Source organism: Petaurus breviceps, unplaced genomic scaffold (genome assembly GCF_028583685.1).
Source record: "Petaurus breviceps papuanus isolate PSGF00001 unplaced genomic scaffold, PetGlider_PUasm1.0 90822, whole genome shotgun sequence".
Lineage (NCBI taxonomy): Eukaryota > Metazoa > Chordata > Mammalia > Diprotodontia > Petauridae > Petaurus > Petaurus breviceps.
In genome coordinates, this window is record NW_027187351.1 from 464,782 (window position 1) to 471,647 (window position 6,866).

A 6,866-nucleotide genomic window follows, 5' to 3' on the forward strand; every position below is an offset into this window, starting at 1 on the left:
GAGAACTAATTCCTCATTGTGCATGATTTTTTTGCATGATTTAGGTAGATGCAACTAATCAGAGTCTCTGAAATATAACATTAAAATTGTCATTGTACTTCAGTATAAAAAAATCTTTGTAAATCTCTTCTCAGGGTCCTTGTGCCTAACAAGGGACCTTGGTTTCAATTTGCTCTGCAATTGCATGCCTTGCCAATAAATCACATAGTTTAGACTTTGTTTCATCAATTATTATAAATTCACTAAACACAGTTTTGGCAAAACCAGTCAGCATGTCAAGAGGGGACTTTTGTACCTGGGGATGGCTTCTCCAATGAATTCCTTAGAGCATTCCAGTTGATTTTCTCACTGAAGGATTGCTCAACGGAAGAGTGCTCCCTTGATCTCAATTACTGAGCTAAGGTAAGTCTCCACACTGTTGATGATGTCCTTTAAAGGGAATAGAGTGGAGATGAGGAACTTGCAACTTCAAGACCACATTTGGCCTTCTAGATCCTTGGGTGTGGATTATTGACTAGTCCAAATTTTACAGAACAATTTCTTTTATTAAGGGGATTTGTTTTGTGAAGTCTGGATTCAATCAAAGGGCTGTACTTAAGGATCTAGAGGGCCATATGTGGCCTAAAGGCTATAGGTTCTGCACCCCTAAAATAGTGGAGTCTGGTAATAACATATTGAAGGGAACCCTCCTAGAAAAATAAATTCTAACAGCATGGGACCAGGGAAAGCTACCAAATGACTAAGGTGGTCTATTAAGTTATGTGAAATTTGGTCTAAAACCTTGAGAAATTCAGCTAATAATTTGTTTTAGCCTCAATTCAATACCATTGAATATTATAAATTAAAGACTTGAAGGCAAGGCATGGAAGACAGAATCCAAACAAGATAAAATTCTGATTCTGTTGGGCTTCCCTTTCTTATGACATATGCCAGGCATATACTAAGGTAACTTATCTCTGTTGTATGTTGCCTACTCCCTTCCCCATTACTTTGCAATCCCTTTCCACTACTCCTTTTATGCTACTTGATATTTCTTCTTCTTCTTCTTCTTCTTCTTCTTCTTCTTCTTCTTCTTCTTCTTCTTCTTCTTCTTCTTCTTCTTCTTCTTCTTCTTCTTCTTTTCCTTCTTCTCCTTCTTTTCCTTCTTCTCCTTCTCTTCTTCCTCTTCCTCCTCCTTCTTCTCCTCCTCCTCCCTCTTCCTCCTCCTCCTCGTCCTGCTCCTCCTCCTCCTCCTCTTCTTCTGAAATTGTCTTCCCCATCCTCCACACCTGCATCTATTTCTTCTACTCAGTTAATGGGAAATTTAATTTCTCTTGAGCAAGAGGGGCCCACAACTGGTATTTTCCCTCTTCAAAAAAAAGCTTGTAGATAATCTAGCACAGCCTTCTCAGATGGTCATGATTAGGAATTATCAGCATTCCAGTCCTCTGATCTTTCTAGGTAGAGAAGGGACACTTCCAAATTTGACATGATCCAGGAGTGGTTATAATACAATTCCAGGCCACGTTTAGGGGTTATAATTCCAAATGGGGAGATGTGGTCAATCTTATGGAAACCTTACTCTCTCACAGTGAAAGAATTGTCATTATTAAAACTACTAATTGGAAAGATCCAGTGGGGAGTGGGGGAGAGGGTGGAATTACCCAAATTAGTTATTATGGGACCTGTAAGAGAAACCCCAAAATCATGCTGATCATACAGAGATACTTCGGCCTAGAGTCCTTAATTAGAGTCACAGAGGTATATGTCATCCACTCTGAAAACTGAAGCAAATTTCCAGAGATAATTCATGAAAAAAAATGAACCTAACCACTTTTATGACAGGCTATGTAAGAGTGCTAAACTGCACTCAGGATTAGATCCACTCAAACAGTAACATTGAAGAATTATTAATTCCATCTAAGTCTTCAATCTCAGCTAGAAATACAAAAGTACTTTCATATGAGTTTCCCTGGATGATATGGAAATCCTATAGATGAACCGAAGAGCATAACCCAATATGTTTATGAAGGAAAATATAAAGAGAAATAGAAATCTAAGTCAAAAGCTAAAACACCATCATTGTCCCTGCACAAGCAATATCATGAACTCATGAGTGGTGCAAATGTTTTAACTGCTACAAGAAGGGCCATATTGCCTGAGAATGGAAGAAAAAGAAAAAAATGGGATTTTAGGACTAAAAATAATAGTGATCTAAAAAATGCCCAAGGGAATTCATGAAGATGTGGGGAAAGAGTAAGAGTTGTGGATTTTAGAGAGTAATCTTGTTTTCTTGATGATCTTGATGTCCTTGCCCCAGTCATCCTGGTCTATGTCTCTCCCTCCCCTGGTGAACTCTTAAAGTGTCACTTTTAAAGTCAGTAACACAATCTAGAATTGTTTACTAGATACTGGAGCTTCTACATCAGTTTTAGTGAGTAAATTAAACTCTAACTATATGACTATTGGGTCATTGAATGTCATAGGACCCTCAGGAAACATTCCAGACTGTTCCAAAATTATATCAGTATATGATATCCACTGGTCCCATTTCTGTTCTTTTTAAAAATTTAATATTTCATTTCCCCCAATTACACTTAAAAGCAACTTTGACATTCATTTTTAAAAATTTAATTCCATTTAGTTCCCAATTTTCTCCTCCCTTCTCCCAAAATTGAGAAGGCAGTAAATTTGATGTAGGTTATACATGTTCAGTCATACAGAACATTTCTATATTAGTCATGTTGTGAAAAAACAGACAAAAAATAAAGTTTAAAAAGCATTCTTCAATCTGCATTCAGACTTCATCAGTTCCTTCTTTGGAGATAGACAGCATTTTCATAAGTCCTTTAGAATTATCTTGAATCATTGCATTGCTGAATATAGCTAAGTCACAGCTGATCATTGTACAATTTTTCTGTTACTATGTACAGTCTTCTGGGTCTGCTCATTTGACTCTGAAAGCATCAGGCTCCTCATTTCTTATAGCACAATAGCATTTGATCACAATCATATACCACAACTTGTTCATCCATTCCCCATTTGATGGATATCCCCTCAATTCTGAATTCTTTGCTACCACTAAAAGAACTGTTATAAATATGTGTGTATGTACATACATATATTCACATGTATGTATATATGTATACACATATATATACATACACTCATACACACAAACACAATCACACACATGTCATTTTCCTTTTTGCTTTTATCTCTTTGGGATGCAGATCTAGTACTAGTATTGCTGGGTCAAATAGCATACATGGTTTTATAACCCTTTGGGTATAGTTCCAAATTGCTCTACAGAATGGTTTTGTCAGTTCACAATTCCACCAATGGTGTATTAGTGTTTACATTTTTTCTGCATTCCTTTCAAAAGTTGTCATTTTCTTTTATTGTTATAACAGCTAATCTTATAGGTGTGGGGTGTTATTTCAGAGTTGATTTGATATGCATATTTCTAATCAATAATGATTTAGAGCATTTTATATGACTATAGGTGGCTATAATTTCTTCATTTGAAAATTGCATATTCATATCCTTTGACCATTTATTAGTTGGGGAATGTATCAGCAATGCAATATTCACAATGCCTATGGAAATTACAGATATGCTGATGAAGTTATCAGTCACAAAATATATCAGGCTTTCTATATAGGGGAATAAGCTGGAACATTTATTAAAATACCAAAAGACTGAGTCCCAAAACCAGAAAGTCAAAGCCATCAGAGTAGTTAAGAAATTGGCACAGGTAGATAAAGTAGAAAGCACCCACATTCTCAAGCCTTTAAAACAGAACAGGCTACCTCAGGCAAAGGTCCTCCTCTTCCCACTCACAGCAACCACCCAGTGTCCAGGAAGCGTGCTCCTAGCAGCTCTGGCTCCTGGCAGTCCTCTTCAGGAGTCCTTAGTCAAAAAGGGGTTCGCGCTGCCACTGCCGCTGCCGCTGCCTCTGCGGCTGCTGCCACCGTCACTGCCACTGCTAGCCACCCCAGGAACTCTAGCTTGGCTTCTGCTTCCTCCTGCCCCACCCCTTCCTGCTATGTCAGCAAGTCCAATGGGGCATGGAAGATCTTTAAATCCCATAACCTTACAGGGAATGACCTATATTCTCATAAACTTGACTCAGTTTTCTATATATTTGACAAATGAGGCATTTTTTAGAGATACTTGCTGTAATGTTTTTTATTTTTCAAATGCTTTATTAATTTCTGATTTACATCATTCATTTCTGCCAGATTTTGAGTTACAAATTTTCTCCCTGTTTTTCCCCTACCCACCGCCTCAGAATAGCAGTCCCACAGTATATCCCCTCCTCCAATCTGCTTTCTCCTATATTTTCTCCCATACCCCTTTCGACTTTTCCAGTAGGGCATGGTGGATCTTTATGCCTCAGTGCCTGTATATATTATTTCCCAATTACATGTAAAATAGTATTAATAATAGTATACACACACAAACACACACACACTCATATATATAGATTTAAACATTTGATTTTAAAACTTTGAATTCCAGATTCATTCCTTTCCTCCCTTGTCACCCACCCTTGCTGGGAAGATAAGCAGTTAAGTATAGGTTGTACATGTGTTGCTAATGCAAAACAATAACATAGTAGATATATTGTAAAAGACTGACTATATTTCCCTCCCTCCTATCCCATCTCCCACTTGTTTTATTCTCTATTATGATCCCATCCCTTTTCAAAAGTGGGTGCTTCCACCTTCCCTCCCCCCCAGCATACCCTCCCTTCCATCATCCCCCCTCTTATTTCCTTCCCACCTACTCTCCTGTAGGGTGAGATACCCTATTTAGTGTGTATTTCATTCCCTCCCCAAGCCAAATTCAATGGGAATAACGTGACCCATTCCCTTTTGTCTTCCTATTCTTCCCCTTCATTGTAACCATTTTCCCTTGCCTCTTCTACATGAGGTAGTTTACCCCATTCTGTCTCTTCCAATATCCTCTCATTATATTCCTCTCTCACCTCTTAATTTCACCTTTTAAGTATCATCCCTTCCTGTTAAATTGGTCCTGTGCCCTCTATCTATGTATACCTGTAAACATATATACACACATTCACATATGTATTCATATGCCCATATACCCTCATATACAGACATTTTTTATATACATACACACACACACACACACACACACACACACACACATATATATATGTTTGTATTCCCTTCAACTATTTTTAAACCGAGAAAAGTTACATAAGTTACAATTATTGTTTTTCCTTTTAGGAATGTTAATAGTTCAGCTTTGATAAGTTCCTTATGGTTTCTTTTCCCTGTTTTCTCGTGCTTCTTTGCTTCTTTTATCTGAATGTCAAATTTTCTATTCAACTCTGGTTTTTTCAGCAAGAATGCTTGAAAATCCTTTATTCCACTGAATGACCATATTTTCCCCTGAAACATGATTCTCAGTTTTGCTGGGTAGGTGATTCTTTGTTTTAGTCCCAGCTCCTTTGAACTCTGGAATATCATATTCTAAGCCCTTTGGTCCTTCAGTGTAGAAGCTGCCAGATCCTGAGTTATCCTGATTGTGTTTCCACAATATTAAAATTGTTTCTTCCTGGATGCTTGTAATATTCTCTCCTTAATCTGGGAATTCCAGAACCTGGCTATAATATTCCTAGGAGTTTTCTTTTTGGGATCTTTTTCAGGAGGTGATTGGTGGATTCTTTCAACCTCTATTTTGACCTCTGGTTCTAAAACATCAGGGCAGTTTTCTTTGAGAATTTTCTGGAGGATGATTTCTAGGTTCTTACTTTGATCATGGCTTTCAGATAGTCCAATAATTTTTAAATTCTCTCTCCTGAATCTATTTTCCAGGTCAGTGGTTTTTCCCATGAAATATTTCACATTGCCTTCTATTCTTTCATTTGTTTGGATCTGTTTAACAGCATCTTGATTTCTCATGAAGTCATTAGCTTCCATTTGCTCCAATCTAATTCTGAAGCAATGATTCTCCTCAGTGAGCTTTTGAGATTCTTTTTCCATCTGGGAAATTCGGCTTTTTAAGGCATTCTTCTCCTCATTGCCTTTTTGAGCCTCTTTTACCAATTGAATCAGTGTGTTTTTTAAGGTGTGATTTTCCTCAGTCAGGCTGTTGACTCTCATTTCGTAATTTTCTTGCATCTTTCTCATTTCTCTTCCCAATTTTTCCTCCACTTCTCTTATCTGCTCCTTAAGATCCTCTATGGCCTGTAACCAGATCATATTTTCCTTTGGAGCTTTTGGTGCAGGAATTCTGACTTCATTGTCTTCCTCCTGTTCCATGCTTTGCTCCTTTCTGTCCCCAAAATAGTAGTCTAATGTTGGAATCTTCTGTCTGCTTTGTTTCCTTTGCCTGGTCATGTCGCCCCTCAGTCACTTGACCCCTGGGCTTTTTGCCACAGTTGGACTCTGCCACAAGACAGGGGAGCTTTCATCCCAAGCACTGGGGTTTTCTCAGCTGCAGGAGGTATTAGATGGGTGCCCTCTCTGAGGCCTCCACATGCTCTGGCAAGCTGGACACACACCCCAGTACCTCCACCCTAGACTGAAATCCAGATCCAAGCAGATTAAAGCAAGAGCAATTACCTCTCAAGATGGTCACTTGCTCCCCCTATGCTCTGCAGGGCAGGAGCGGAAGTTGCCACATAGTGCTTGCTGGCTGTGCTGGAGTCTCAGCGGCTTCTCGCCCCAGGGGCAAAAACCAACATACTCCCACTTACTGTCCAGTAAGTCCAGACTTCACTGACCTCTCACTTTGTCCTTTGCATCTATGTGTTGATAATTCTGGATTGCCAGAGCTGCTGCTGATCTGGGGTGCCTCTGGCCGGCAGCTGGTCAGACCCACCCTAGGGCTAAAACCTCCGACTCTCACAG